Source organism: Harmonia axyridis, chromosome 3, assembly GCF_914767665.1.
Source record: "Harmonia axyridis chromosome 3, icHarAxyr1.1, whole genome shotgun sequence".
NCBI lineage: Eukaryota > Metazoa > Arthropoda > Insecta > Coleoptera > Coccinellidae > Harmonia > Harmonia axyridis.
This window is the reverse complement of record NC_059503.1, coordinates 8,566,263-8,583,396: the sequence shown is the minus strand read 5'-3', so window position 1 is coordinate 8,583,396 and position 17,134 is coordinate 8,566,263.

The following is a 17,134-nucleotide window of genomic DNA, read 5'->3' as shown; positions in this document are numbered from 1 at the left end:
AAATAAATTACCAACGCGTAGCAGAAAAATAACCCGAACGAAAATAAAGATAATATTTCAGCACTTCGTAGGCCATAAAATAAAAATAATTAGGACGAAATAACGGCCTGACAGAGCCATCTATCTAATTCTAGAATAGATCAAGTCCACGATGGTGGAACAGCTGTCTTTCCCTGTCTTATCTTTCTACACGTCGAAGATTGTATCTCCTTTGCCACACCTGTCTAACACCCATCCGTTTTGGTCTGCGGTGTTGCCGACCTTAGGTTTTTACGTGAGAAACTGACGATTTCACCTTCTATCGAGAAAATGTGAAAATAAAGACAAAAATTAATTTGGGGTTTTCATGAACAAAAATGAGGCGATGGACAATAAATTATTTGGTTTTGATCAATTTTTACCATACCTAGACGACTCGCTGATATTTTTAAGGGGAATTTGCCTTTTAGATTTTATTCACAACAAAAAATTGAGAAGAGAGTAGGTATTATATTTTTCAAGTTCATAGTTTTCATTTGTTTTCATATTGTTCGTAAATACTTGCTTGAAAAGTTCAATTGAATTCTTTGGTTGGAGTGACTTGTTTTAGTTAAAATAACAACCATTTATAAACTAGACTTCAAATAGGTAATGGAAAATATATTAATATATTATAACAGTTATAATCACTAATGAGAGTAAATCATATTCTTCTTCTTTAGGTGCCTTCTTCTGGCGATGGTTGGCGATGACTTCTGCAAATTTTTCTTTAAAATATCCAACCTAACTAATCAAAAATGAAATAAATAACAATCGTAATAAATATCTAACCTATGGCCAACAATAATCATCAGAAAGAGTAAAATATCGATTAACAATTCAAAACAGTTGCAAATTTTGCTAAAGAGTATCAAGTACTTCAAAACTACCAAAAATAGGATCTAAAATTACTGTTATTATCATAGAAACTAATCATGACTTGCTTTGAAAGATGTTATTTGCCTGAATGTTTTTTCTGATATTCCTTATTCCATCATCTTTATATACGATCGGATGTTGTTGAACATTTTTTATATGATTTTTTGATTTTCACTCTGTTCTGTAGAAATTTCATCAGACTGGACAATTTCAAAGCAAGTTATTTCAAATGAAAATCCAAAATGAATTTTGTAACTGCTATTACTTGTTAATATCACAAAAACAACAAATTTAGTGTTAATTGTGACTGACTTAAATTGAGAATTATTCGAAATTTTAAATAATTTTTTTAATCTTTTTTCCGATCATCTTAAAAATATTAATGAAATTCCAAAGATCGAGTAGATCTAAGTTTCTTATCAGCAGAAACGTAAATCTGATGAAAAGTCTAAATTATTGTTTCCCTTTGTAAAAATAAAAGAAAACAACAATTAACTCGAGAAAAAAAATTCTCGGAGAATATTCTTGAATTAAACCCAAAAAATTCATCAACTTCACTATATCTCGTTTGAAAGTAAAAATGCAAAGAAACTAACTTGGATCATCAGGCAACGCTGTACTTTTACTCTCGAGCTAGCTGACGTGAAGTTACAGAAACTCTTGGATATTTTTCGAGTTTCTCAAGAGAGCATTAATCGGCATTTAGTTGACAACGGTAGTGACATATTTATGATTCTTACTCTCACATATATGAATGTTTACCATACATTAAAGTAATTTATATCCATTCGAGTTGGCATTTCTATTACTCCATAACTACTCAGTTTAGCTGCTGGTTGCTACCAACTCCTGCGGTGATGGAGATCCAATCAGAGGCGTATTCGCGGGTTATTATCTTGAGTTTCATCTTCAACACCAGTTCCATCTTCTGAGAGGAAATTGATGACTCAATATGCAGTACTCTGAAACTTGGAGGGGGACTGGAACAAAGTACATATCATTGAAAAGTTAAAACAAAAAGCAATAATTCATCGTTCTTTCATTTATAGATTCTCTAAAATAGGCGATAATTAAAAATTTTTTCTGTGAGTGTCAATTTTATAAGTGTCAGTTCATAATGTTGAAATTTATTTTCACATTCGATTATTTCATTGCTTGTGAGGCATGTAGCGCCGTCTTGTTGGGAATAAAAAACGCCCACATCAATATCTTTCACTTCTGACTATAAAACAGTCTTTAATCATAACCTTATTCTCAATATTGAGGAGAAATCTACAAATCTGAACTTCCTTCAACACTACAGCAGCAATATTATCAATTGTTCTAGCCCCCCACTTACAAGTCCCATCAGCTCAAATGTTTTCACCAGTTTCAATATTGCTGGCCGAGAAAGTGAGATATAACGATTTTTGAATGGAAATTCAATTTTTCCCAAATTTCAAGTTCGAGTTTCCTCAAAACTATGATGTCTACGCAAAATCGGTGAGCGGTGCCAGAATTGACGATCCCTGATTAGCCGATTTTCGATCTCACCTGAAAAATTTTTGCCGAAAAATTTTCGTAAAATTTTCCATACCTAACCCTTAGAAAATTGAAAAAAATTAAAAGTTCCGTCATGGGACTATTGTACCATTTTATTGATTGATTCAACTATGTAGATCACGACAACGCTTGCAGTTTGGCGATTAGTAAATTATTTCAGGAATTATAGGTAATAATCTGAATTTTTCGAAAAAAAAATGGATGAAACTCGCTAACATTCTGTTTAATGAGAATTCCATTAACTCATGAACCGTTGAGTTTTCACCCAAGGTAAAAAGGTATGGCATATTGCTGAAATTCAAACAAAAAAGCTATCTAATGATGCAATACCATACTAGGTGTGCATTTGAAATAAGAAAGTAGAAATCTATTCACGGTATAACCGGAAGTTGTAGCGCTCTGAAAATATTTTAGGCAAAAAAATCATTGTCTCAAACCCCAAAATGCAAATTTTCAGCACAAAATTATGATCAATTTTTCATAAACATCTAAGACACCATATCGGTGAATCATCCTGTATAGAACTTTCTAAACTAAAAAAAATCATTTCAAATTCAACATCTTCGTGCTTACGATGTGAGAGAACTTCGTGTCGTCATATACATACGATGATTTATCATGAAATGAATAGCTTCCATTGCGTTTTCCGAGTCAGTTTTCCCTTGAGCGAAGATATTATGGAGATATGAGAATATAATAACATAGGATAAATTGGCACCTTCTAGGTAGTAATAGCAGCTCGAAAACGTATGGCGAACGTATTATAATATTTAATAACTGAAATGAGTATTACACTTCGTACTTGCAGCAGTGTTCTATGTAATGATTACTTTGGGTACTGATTACAGAGTGGAACCCCTTCGAAAAGATAAATAATCTTGTTATTAAGATAACGTTTCAAACATCTAACCTGTAATTACGAATATTTGTCTGTTAATTGCCTTAGTGTGGTTGAAAACCATACACTTTGATGGAGTTCAGCGACAGCTTTCGAGGCAGAGATCGTTTATTTTTATTCGTATTTTAAACATGCCGAGTGAAATACGTATTCTCTAGGTGAATATTTTGAAGTGGCAGTGAAATTTTTATGGGGATATTTTCTCAGAAACTCTTTTCGAATGAAGGATCGATATTCTTGGAATTTATTTTTTATTTAATCTCAAATAGGTTGAACCAGGTTTCCTGCAAGAATTGTTTAGGAATGAATAAAGAACATTGAACTGTTGACGTATAATTTTAGTTATAAATCATCACTTTACACTCGTCACTCAATTGGTGGCCCCTGATAGAACCGACACTGTCATACCATTTTTTTCTTGTTATTAGCAAAATTCCAAAGAAGCATGTCGAAATTTCAGTACCTACATAGAATAAGGTAAATCTGGCTACTTTTTCAGATACATCAACTTATCTACCAATGTGGGTTCATTCAGTATAGTCGATTATGAGAGTTCTAAAATTAATATACAGGGTGTTTCCTAAACATGCGGCAAAAATTCAGGGGGTTGTTCCTTGGACTATTCTAAGAATATTTTGTCCTTTGATGATTTTTGAAAAACCTATTTGTTTCGAAGATATAGGGGAAACAAAATTTCAGATAATAACATTTTATTATGAAAAATTACATGAAAATTCAACTCAACCTACAAAAACTGTTGAAAATGACCACCTCTAGCCAGCATACAAGCATCCAATCTTCTCCTCATTGACTGCCGAACCCTTAATTGCTAATACATCACAAAACGAATTCAAATGAAAACCGTGTTTAATCTGTATTCCTTTACCATCTGCACTTATCAATTTTTAGTCAAAAAACTGGCCGTTTTTAGTAATTGGAATGTTGTTAAACAAATTTAAAAATAAATTGTACCTACTTAGTAAACACAGTGCGGTACGCATTTTTATTTAAACTATTATTAATTTTAAAAATATGAAAAATGTTGTTCGCCCTGTTTCTTCGAAACAAAGAGGTTTTTCAAAAATCATCCAAGGACAAAACATGCTTAAAATAGTTCAAGGAACAACCCCCTGAATTTTTGCCGCATTTTTAGGAAACACCCTGTATATATATATATATATATATATATTCATTGATAGTACAATGATTTTATTGTCAGTATGTAATCGAGTAAATTCCAGGTAAATCTATAAATAGTGGAACCATTGCTTATCAGGTACCTGAACTGAGCCTTTAAATCCCCTAACTTGGGTAAGTAAGAGAAAAAAATCATACTTCCTCTGTTACATATAAAGTTGAGCTTGATGAATTAATTTGTAAAGGATCTTGATAAAAATGGATCATGTTTTGCATATATAGGGGTGAGAATGCTTCAGTTGAGCACAGAAAAACTCAAAGCAGGGATATTTGACAGCTCACAAATAAGACTATTAAATGAGGATCCTGCTTTCATAAATTCAATGAATCAAGTTGAACGAGAATCTTGGACATCATTAGTTGCAGTGGTAGAAAATTTTCTAGGCAAACATAAAGCTCAAAACAAGTTGGCTTAATAGTTTCAAATCCCTAGGGTGCAATATAAGTATTAAAATACTCTATTTACACTGCCACTTTATAGAAAATTTAGGAGACATGAGTGAGGAACAAGGTGAAAGATTTCACCAAGATATTAAAGTTATGGAGGACCGCTACCAAGGAAGATGAGATATGCACATGATGGCAGATTACTGCTGGAGTTTAAAAAGAGACTGGTTAAAAAAAACATTAAGGAATGTCGCGGGAAGAAAGCTTTCGAAGTGTTGAGTGACTATTTAATTTCTTCAATGTTTTTTTGTTCGTAAGTACGACATAATATTGTATTTTGTACTTAAATAAAATTTCGTATCTACTTTTGTTCACTACACTTACGGGTTTGAGTTGAAATAATGTAACTCATATTTCTCTAAAATTGTATATATTACAAATTTGAGCTCCTAGGCAAAAATTAATACGTTATTTGAATTCAGGACATCAAATTCATGTAGAATCAGACCAAAAAAAAAACCTCGACACCAAAACAGCTGTTCCCCTGTGATAATTGTAATGAAAAAAATTCAAAAATATTCCACGATCCTTTTTACATACAACCCGACATATTCCATCTAGCAAAATGAGATGCGAATCGGAATGAAAATCAGTGGCGAACGTGTTCGACCCATGCACGCTCAACAATCAAACCCGATAAAACATTTGTCACAGCAGATGAAAACTGAAATCAACCACCTGGCAGGTTCATACAAATTTCAATTATTATTCCACATAGAAAACAGAGGGTGTGTTTGACTTTCCGAACGTCGCATATTTCATGTGTATGAAAACACAAAACATACTTCTCCATCCATTGACAGCCGTGACAGGTCATTTCCTAGTTTACCGACGGCGCGGCAGGTTTCTGTTGCGTGAAGAGTTCTATGCCGACTGACATACTACTATAATGTTTCGATAAAATGCGAACATTTATGGACATTGCAGGGTCGATTGAAAAAAAAAGGCTTTTCAATTTCGTTTTTTTTTGGTGCTTTCGTTTATTGGTTATGGGGTGGAATCACTTAAGCAGATGATTGGAATCGATGATTTGGTTTATTATTTCTTACAAAAATTTTCTGATTCCTGTTTGAGTAAGAAGTCAATATGATGACATGGAGGTGAAACTAACTGAGTACTAATAATGTGAGTAAAGACTTAATATCTTCTAAGCAAATATCCATTCCTAGAAGCTCTGTAGAGTGGAGAAAAGGGTCCTAATTACCTAGTTCCAAAAGTTATGTGGTTATGAAATTTTGAATATTTGATTTAAAATTCGATTCAAATATAGGTACTTACTGACAAAGGAACTGCAACACCCAGAAGGAGCTGTTTAAATTTTAAATTTTTTTTTGGTGAAACAAAGGAAGTATAGCAAGCAGTAAATGATTGAATATGGAGAAAAAAAATCGTGATGGTTTTTTCATGTGAGTAAACAATTTTTGTCACTCAAATATTCTAGTGGTTTTTCGCAAGTTTTTTAAATTTTACAACAAACCAGTTGTTCGAGGAGATCCAAAGCCAATGTTTAGTTGTTGTTAAAATGCCTAGAGCACGTGTACGCGGAATTTATCGCCAGCTAAGTGAATTTGAAAGAGGTCGAATTATTGGTCTACGGGAGGCAGGGTTGTCATTTCGAGAAATCGCTAAACATACGAACATAAATCCAACTACTGTTATGAGATGTTGTCAAGCGTGGTTTGATAATGCCCAAATCGAAGAAGAGTAGGCACCGGACGTCGAAGGGGCACAAATGGAGTTCAAGATCGACGTCTAAGACTTATGGTCATTAGAGACCGATTTGCGACAACTCGATCTTTGGCTGATGAGTGGTTAGGAGAACAAGGCCATCCTGTAACTGTCCGAACGGTTTACCGCCAGATAAGATCTTTTGGACTGCAGCATTATCAACCCCATCTTGTGTTACCTCTGACGGTTGAGCATCACCGACAACGATTACAGTGGTGCAGAGAACGTCAACATTGGAATGTGGAATGGCATCAGGTTGTTTTTTCTGATGAATCTCGATTCTCCCTGGGTGCATATGATCCCCCGATCTTTCGCCCATAGAGTATGTTTGGGACTTCATGGGTAAAAGGCTTGGAAATTTACCCCAGCCCTCACGGACTCTGCCGGCTCTGAGACATGAAGTACAGGCAGCTTGAGATAGTAACCCTCAAGAAGAAATAGACCATCTTATTGCATCAATGCCGAGAAGTGTTGGGGAGTGTATAGATAATCGCGGTGGACCAACACATTATTAGCAAATTTATTAAAAAAAAATTTGTTAACCTTTCTTTTTTTCTCCAAATTTCAATCATTTACTCCTTGCTATACTATCTAGGTTTTACCAAAAAAGAAAATTCAAATTTGAACAGCTCCTTCTGGGTGTTGCAGTTTCTTTGTCAGTCAGTATATCTCCTACCTCCAGTAACAGCTGTAACAACTCCGTTGATATATCTATAACATTTGATATTCTGATATTACAACTCTATTCTTCGTTAGTGCCCCAAACCATTAAGTTAATCCGCCTGAAAGTCTTCTAGGCGGAAAGAGATTCTCGAAATGTCCTAGGGATTTGAGGGGAATAACATAAATCATCCGAAAATTATAGAGGGTCCAATATCACTGGTGGGCTTAACATTATCATAATTTAAATCGCGTTCAAAGCGATAAATTTCATTGGGTTTACTCCCCCATAGAGTTATTTCCGGTAAATGCAGTAGCTCTGAATAAATTGGAAGTATCGTTTGATTATGATCTCGCCCTTTGTGGGAATTCCGCTTTTAAAAAGAATCGAAATAGTGTTTTGAATAATCGTGCCGTGAATTTTCAGGCCCCAGCCATGTTGAGATTGAACGCTGGATTATGTTTTGGAATTCTGATTTCAATTTTAAATATTTGATCTGTGAGATATGTGTTTTTGGGGGATGTTATTGTTTTTTTTTTGTGTCCGCAACATTAAATGATGATGTAAATTAGGGTAAATTGAATAAGTATTACCGACTGATTTAATTGAACTATTGAAGGTGTGGCATTATGCTTTCTTCTTTTCCTTCGGTACCGAAATTCAGTCTTACATAGTGCGTTATTTCGGTTTTGAAATATTATCTTTCTAAAATTTTAATTTACGCATGCATAAATTCTAATGATTTGAATTTCATTAAAATCGTACTTGTAGAACGCAAAATATTGTGGTCCCGGGAATTTCACCTTCCATTCCAACTACATAGAGAATTTCATCAAAATCGGAATAGAAGAACGCTAGATATTGATATCAAGGAAATTTCACGTGCTCAACCTACATCTGAAATTTGATAGAAATTGGAATTGGAACACTTACCACCAAAAAATACATCAATACCCAAAATCTTTAAAATCGGATAAGAGTTGTAGAAGTTCAGGCTGTTACAAGATTTTGTGGACACACAGACTAACAGATAAGCACGGAAACAACGTTGGGCAGAATATTCTTAAATGCGTTTGTGATATTAGCGGAAGTCGAAAATGTTATAAAAACACTGGAAAATTTATCTTTGGTTTATCATTTTCTCATTGCAAAATATCTAGACATACGAAGAAAAAATATCGAGGAAAAATGTTTCGGAAATTCGAATACAAATTTCAAAAAATCATGAATAGTGCTTTTAGTTCAGTATAAAGAAATAGAATCTTGATTCAATCTAGTCTTACGGAATTTGAGATTTATTCCAGTGTATTCCGGCACAATCTGCAACCTTGGTTTCATAATTATATAACTCTGGTGTACTTCAGGGTTCAATGCGGGGGCCACTGCATTTGGTTTATTATTTTCAATAATATTGAATCTTTGGAATCATTCGAGCAAAACAATCTATGTTTGCCGTCCATCAGGGCTCTAGACGACACTCTATGATTTCTGAGCGTTTTTCAACACCAGAAGGGGCAGTTGATGCCTTCAAAATGTATGTTTTGGAACAACCTGATACGGAGTGGAAAAATTGTTTTGAAAATCGGTTTAAACACATGGAAAGGTGTATACTACTTCATTGGAAAAGGGAAACAATAAAGGCGTTCAAATAATATTTATTGTGTGTTTTCTTGTTCATTATCGAAATATAAGAGGCAGCCAACATAAAAATGTTCTTAGAAGATCTCTATGTCTCTTTCCCATGCACGCTATCGCAGATTTCACGAAATTCCTGCGGCCAGCACCCATAAATGCAGTTGTGCCAACCGAGGAAGTTCCAAGTCGGCGCCAAGAACGGGCCAACACTCTCCAATTATCAAAACGGCTCCTAGTCCGAGCGTCGCCGCCAAATTGTAGTGATTTGTAGTCTCGGCCCAGCCCGTTGTAAAATAACTGCTAATGGTATACTTAGGATAAATACGTATTTTGTCCGAGACTGTCCATTATTTAGCTCCGGATCGAAATTACGGATAATAAGTTCTAACACCAAGTTGTTATTAGAGGAGGATACCGAAAGATACTCCGGTATAAATCACTTTATGCGCCGTTCTTTGTGGTCTTTGATGTTCTGTGGTTTCTGACAATGGGGTGGGGTTTCAGTGTTTTTGCCTTATGAGCGATTTGCGGTGATGAGAGGGCATTGCCGGGGCGAAAGTTGTAAAGCCTCAAACTGAGTGGTCATTTATGCAGCGTCAAGTAACAAATAGCAAATAACCAGTGGGTGGGCTTTCTAGCGTTTGTATTTTGAAGTAGTGATTTTTTTCGAGTCTGGCAACACTTTCGCTATCAGTGTTATGACAAAAAGTTATTCTGATATTTGACATAAATGAAATGGGTTAATTTACGATTGAAAACACTAGGCAATAATAAAAACTTTTTTACCAAGTGGGGAATCTTCTAGCAACCTTACTAGCAAAATTCAATTGAAATGAAATGTCTTCAGGGCAATTTGTGGATCAATTTATGAACGTTCACGTTCTAGTTCAGTGCGTACACCTGAAAACATTGTTGCTGTAGCTCAGAATGTGGCTGAACATCCATCAACATCAACTCGTCATCGTGCTCAAGAACACTGGACATTTCTTGCTCTTTTCTGAGAAGAATTGTGCATAAAAACCTCTGTATGAAGGCATACCAAGTTCAATTGGTGCAAGGACTGAAGATTCGTGACCATCCGATGCATTTCCACTTCGCTCAATTTTGGCATTGCCGAAGATGACCAATTTCGCAAAGAAATCATCTTTTCTTATGAAGCTCATTTTCACTTTGAAGGGTATATGAATAAGCACTTGGGAATCAGAAAATCTACACGTCAAGAGAAAGGCATGGGCGATATTTGGTTTCAGCAGGACTGAGCTAATTGCCACAGCCAACATAACTATTGATCTTTTACAGTTTTTGAAAATCCATTGATCTCTTGAATGGCTGATTTCATTTGGTCGACTCGGAGCTGTGATTTTATTAATTTTTGTGAGAATCCTTTAAGGATAAGTGTGAATTCATATGGAATTGATGAAATATTGCTGATAAATATGTGTCGAAAAGGAAGTTGAATAAAAGAGCAGTTCAATTGAACTTACCTAGATAATCTCAACTGTCTGTTGTGAAAATCCCTGCTTATTTTTATTCTTATGCTTATTATATTTTGATGAATTTCAAGGTCTGAATCAGCGAAGATCCGACATTGCTGGTAGTCGAGTGTCGATTACCAGCTTGAGCTCTTGTCTCAACTAAACTTCTAAAGTCTTAAGATCTAGGTATATGTGAAAAATATGATGTAATTTTGCTTGTGGAATGCCTTATTCTCAAAATCGACGAGGAATCGACAAACCTGTGTTTTTGCCAACAGTAGCAATATTCTCAGTTGTTCTCTTTGTTGTTCTGGGGTTCACACGGTTTTGATTCCTCTACTTACTTGTTCCAACAGCTCAAATTTTTCCACCAGTTCCATTATTGCTGGCCGAGAAGGTGCTTCATGACTATGACTGCAAATTTTTCAACCATTTTTAAGTGAATCTTAACAATTTCAATACGTTGTTCTATCTTGCTTTCTGACTATGATTTCAGAAAGGCAGAGAAGACATAAGCCAGGTTGCAACGATGAATAAAAACAGCTTCTGAAGCTATGAAAGAGTTGTTGGAGTTATGGTTTCTTTATTTATTTATTCAAATGGAGTACATTACAGGACATGATGATGAAAAATATTGTCTTTTCTTGAAACTTCAAAACCCAGTAGCTCAAAATTTAAGAAGATTAGGACATTTTAACGAACTTTTCTTCTTATAATCATCTAAAGATTCACACCCTTAAGCTTCAGCATTCTGAAACTAGGTTTTAGTCGTAGCTAAAAATACAAAAGCAATATAATTTTTTTTACATGAACCTCCGCACTACGAAATGATTGAAGATCAATCTCCTGGTTATCAAACATAAGATTCAACAATTCAGATGACAATGATTCTGTGGTGAATGGAAAATATCCTTAAATCCTTCTTTTTTTAATATCCGGCAAAACTATCGATACCAAATCATTCTTTCCTTTCAGATTCTAATTTAAACGGGCCACCATGCGGAAAAATAAAACCCATCTTTCAACAAACTCCCTATCTCGAAACGCCCTCAGTCACCGCAAACCATCTCAGTTCACAGGAGCCATTGTCTTGAGAAAAAAGAACAGGAAAAAGTTCGCGCTTGTCTCTTGTAGATATTTTATCGGTCTATATCGTTCTCAGAGGCGTTGTTAATGTTAGTAGCTCGTAGCAGGGCAGTCGTTGATGCATCTGATATATAGGACTAATATCAGGAGCGACTATATAGCTCAGGATCCCCAGGGATGCATTCTGCACACCTTACTATGACACATTGCCTCAAATATCGCATTGTATCATTTTCGCGATGTCTTTCTAGGGCAATTTTTCGGAACGGGACTTGCAGACTGTGTTTTAGAGGTAATATATGTTTGGTACAGGTGGAAAAATGTAATGGAAATTTCGTCTCATATGGAAGGAAGGTGTTAATAACTACTGTCGTGAATTGTAACCACACTTTTGGCGAATGCGTAGTTTTATGATCGGCTCTATTTATTCTAACGAAATCGATGTAGACATTTCCCATGACACAACTCCTTTTCTTCGTGAAATCATAATATGAGGCATATAATTCTTTGTTCATTCTTATTGTATAACGTAGGAGAGTAACCCAGTGATTTAAGTTGGATTATTGTTTTCATTTGTGACTTAATTCTCTTATTGCTTAAAGTTATTGTTCCGATTTTTTGGTTGGAAAGGATGAGATTTTTGTCTGAAGAGAATAAGAGTGCTTCGTTCAACAAAGCTCTTTAAAAGCCTTCCAACAGTTCCAACAACCATCAAGGCAAATGAAAGAATCAAAAAATCTGTTTGGTTCATACTACCTCAGCTTGAAGATTGTAGGTTGGATTCTTTGAAATAACCAAAAAAAGTAATAAAAATTTGGAGCTTGCTCTGTCAATTTGGCACTTCTAATAGATATCCCCTGTACTGGATTCCTAGATTAAGGCTCAAATATGGATATTATAACCTCAAAATGTCACTGACCACAGAGACAGTTGATGCTGTTATCGAAACCGACGACATCCTTAGGAGCCTTGGCTATTACTTCGTGAGCATCCAGAACTGACTTTCTCATGTGAGTGGTTCTTAGGCCAGTCAGCCAGAATTTGCACACTATGTGTTCGGCTTTGTCTACCTTCTTTCCACAGAGTTCGCAGATCTCATCTGCTAACTTACCGATGCGGTACAAAGGTTATTTGCACAGACAGTATCCTGTCAAGAGTACCACCATTACCCAAAACTCAGCTCGTGGTAGCTTCAGGAGCTCTCTGGATACGTCTGTGAAAGCACCACAAATTTCTTTGCCTGAGCAAGACCAGAAGTATTCCTCCAAAGAGTTATTGTCCCTCTCCCATTGTAGGCCTGGTATTGGTATTTTCCAAGACCACAGAAGGGCTCAGGAACAACAAGTGTCAACCTTGATGCCTTTTGAAAGTTCATCGGCTCTTTCATTTCCTTCCAAAACCACAATGCCCCGGTGCCCAGAGTAGAGTTACTTTATATGGTATAATCATACTATTAGGGTTAACTTTTATTGATTTTGCTCATTGACGGCTAAGGGTGCTTATGCACTTGAGATTTTAAGTCGGGCAATTTATCAGTCACTTATAATTCAATGTGATCACATCTATACGATCAAAACGACTTCAAGTCAATGCGAATAAAAATTGTGAATGCGTAGGCATCCTACAAGATCCTATACGAAGGATAAACCAATTGAACTTCCTTCATAACTTCATTCGATCTTGAAGTAACTGTAATTGATACAGAATCCAACTACAGCGTTATCAGAAGAACAAGATTGTTTCTCCATGAGTAATAGCAATAAAGTACTGGTCGATTTCTATTCCAGCAACAAGACCGCTGATCATTCCTTTTTCGAACTTTGCAATCTGCATAATCGACGCTGTTAACGTGGGCAACTACTACTAGTACTAATTAAAGCCAGTTTGCAATTGTCTCTGCTGTGAGATGACGCTGAAAAAGCGTCGACATTGATGCCAGATATGACACAAAATAGGTAGAAGTAATCACTTTGAAATGGAGTGAATATCTGAGATCGGTACTTATTAATCTTCGTAATGCTTCTTTATAGCGGTAAACAACACTTACCCAGTGTGTTGGTAACTAATAAGTAAAGTAATCGAGAAAACGGGATAGAAAACAAAATTTAACAACTAAGTATAGGGTTTCCCAATATGAATGTAGAATGGTTATAATGGTAACAGTGTGTATTAGTTTTCGACATTTCTTATGTCATTTATGTTAAGAGGGTTATGCGATTTAACCATGCAACGATACAGGCTTCAACAACATCAAAAAATTGTTGAATTGTTTTATCAAAATATGTTTGGTATTGTAATTTCTTAAATTTGCCACATTTCATAGGAACCGATGTACATAAAGCTCAAATAAGCTCAATCTACATACTACTCCTTATTACTCAATGAAGAAATCAATTCTCCTTATTTCAAGAATGGGGGATTGACCTCACCAACAATGAAATTCAATGTAGAAGCGACAACACCGCCAGTGCGAAAAACAACATCGTGCTTCCTTCAGGTCACCTCTTCCTCTTCAATTAGCTTACCGGTACTGCTGTTAAGGCGATACCGGTATAATTTAATCGATGGAGTAACATTCATATAAATAATCGATAATTTCAATTAAGTTATAAATTATCGAAGCGCCGTTGAACTGACCAGCACAGTATAATTTCCAACGTATTTCCTCACAACATGTCAGTTGTCCACTGTACAACAGCAGCAAAGAGAACTACGTTAAATTCTTTGAGCTTTTTTTCTCATTTATCAATTATAGGAAATGGACGAATCACAGTCAACGTCTTTCTGAACAGTCTCTGTGATATATGAGTAAATATTGCACAATACCTTTTCCAATTATTTTTTTCATGTTATCCTCATAATTCTTGCCTACTGTTGGAAAATGCACACTCTTTGTTTTTTCAAATGAATTGTTATTTTTCCTTGAAAACTGCAAATCCGATCTAATCTGCACATATACGGTAAGTATTTTTATACGAAAATGAGAATATCATTGTATTACATGCAAACATTGCTCGGACAGCTTTTCAAATTAAATTCTAGTGAAGAAATCAAATCACAAACATAACTTATTAAGCGCCATGTTATAAAAAAAGCTCTTATATAGTTTCAATGCTAAAATATATCAAAATTTCGTTATCATTGAAACAAAAACAAACAATGTTTTTGGAATTCAGTATTAGGTGTTCAGGAATTATTCTAGCCTAATATTATCCAATTTATTGATTGAATAATATTTTGAAGAATAATTTGGAAATTATTGCATATTCAACTTTCCAAAATTTTGCAAGTTTATTCTGTGAAATTCATAGGTCTTCTGACGTAACCTATCAATATTTAAAATATGCAGTTCTCATCTTGAATATGAAAAAATTCGATTGTCACTCGTCCAAGGAATTTTATCAATTTTTTAAAATTTGAATTAACGGTTTAACTTCGTTTTGACGATGTCGTTATTAGGTATATGATTTTACTTAATGAAGATAATATTATTATTATTATATTCATAAACTCAACCTAAACTGCAATTGACCAACCAATATTAAATTTTTTTCAGAAGTATCTTTATAGGCACCCAGAAATGAATTCAATAACAAGCCAGTCGTGGAATATTTGCGAATGACCAGGCAAAAGAGAAATTGCATTTATTGTTGAACGAGTATTGAAGTAAATGCTGTTTCCACGTAATTGCAATTCCATTACAGAACAGCGAAAACAGAACTAAACGTTCAATAAATACATTTCCAATATTTGTTTGTCGCCGAAAGGATAATATGAAGCATTCCATTGCTTTTTTATTATTATTCCGAATGTTGTGTTACCGATTTTTTTTAATGCCGATTCACGTGTAAAAGGGTGGTAGGTACTGGAATTAAATTTGTAAATCTATGAGTTGAATGATGTAGGTACACAGATAAACTGTTTTTGAAAGTTTTGCCTATAAAATAATGAATCCTTGAATAATCTACCTCTATGGATTTTACATAAAACTACATCTATCTTTTAATCTAAAAGTTTTGTATTTTTCATATGCAAAACAAAATCGGAGTATTGATTCTAAAAATATAATTGGAATCAATTTCTGCTTTCAAATACAATAGTTAAAAACTCCTATTGTTTTATTGACGTCTATTTCATACAAATTGTGGTAAAGGGTTGACGAATATTGAAATGGAGACCTAAGATGATGATATTTTTTTTATTTTATGTTCTCATAAACATTTCATCACGTCATCGATGACGTCAAAGTCTGTATATCAATCTTAGGTATAAATGAAAGTGTTTACAATGTCTGCTTAAGTGCTTATGTTCTCATAAACATTTCATCACGTCATCGATGACGTCAAAATCTGTATATCAATCTTAGGTATAAAAGAAGGTGTTTACAATGTCTGCTTATTTGTATCTAGTTAGGCGCAGTTTCACCAAATGCTTTAATCTTGACTTGGCTCTTAAGTGAGGCCTTAGATCACGATAAATGTAATGTAGCGTTTCACCACACTCCAAAGCGCCATTTAATCGACCAATCGCGATTTAGCACTAATCGGCCATTTTTGGAGGATTATAACCTCTCAAGTTGAGATTAATAATTATTTATCAGTATGGAACTCTTGTCTATGTAATTATTTTTCCGGAAATTTCTAATTTTTGGGTCAATTTTATCAAAATATGACTATATGTATAGGCTCAATATTTCCGATTTAAAATACACGTAAACTTTGTTTTTGTGTTTTATGAAATTTATTGCAAAGAATAATTTATTGATATGTTTGATTGAAATATTATATAAGAAGCAGTTAAACTTGTTAATAAAAATAAATAAGTTAATTAAATTACTTATATAGTTTTTTTTCCAGAATGTGTGGTTTTGTGAAATGGGATAATTTCTTTATAACTTCTGCAAGTTTCCGACATTTCGAAGCACATCACTCGACATTTTCGGCAAAAATTAACTTTGTTTTTTGTTTACAAGATGACAAATGATTTGAAATGTTATAATTATGAATGAATGACACCTGACACCTAGCGCCAATGGTGGTCATCACTGCTAATACCATACAGAACACTATATAACTTTTTGTTCACAACGTTGCCAAATGGTTTGACTATTTAATCGCGATTTGGTTAATCGCGATCATCTTCGGACGGGTTGATGCATGGTGAAACAGAAAACACTGTTAAGCCTGCTTTAGTAACAAGCGGAGTTTAATCAATCTGGGATCAAGTGCTGTTTGGTGAAACTGGGCCTTAATGTCTTATTAAATGGGTATAAGTTAACATTTTAGTGCGATTCGATATTGTTCTTTGCCCTACAAATCTTTAAAATAACTTTGATAATTTTTCTGAGAGCTGCCAGATGATATTGAGCAATATTACAAATAGATTATTTCACAGCAAATTCATATAAACACGATCAATTCACACTCAAAGTTAATTACAATGTGAATGTGTTTGTCCTACAAATTGTGACGTCATGCGTTCAACTGGAGGAAAAAGTATGATCTGCCAAAATCTTTTTCACAGTCAAGTTTCCTAGAAACTGTCATTCTACCAATTTCTATAGTCACT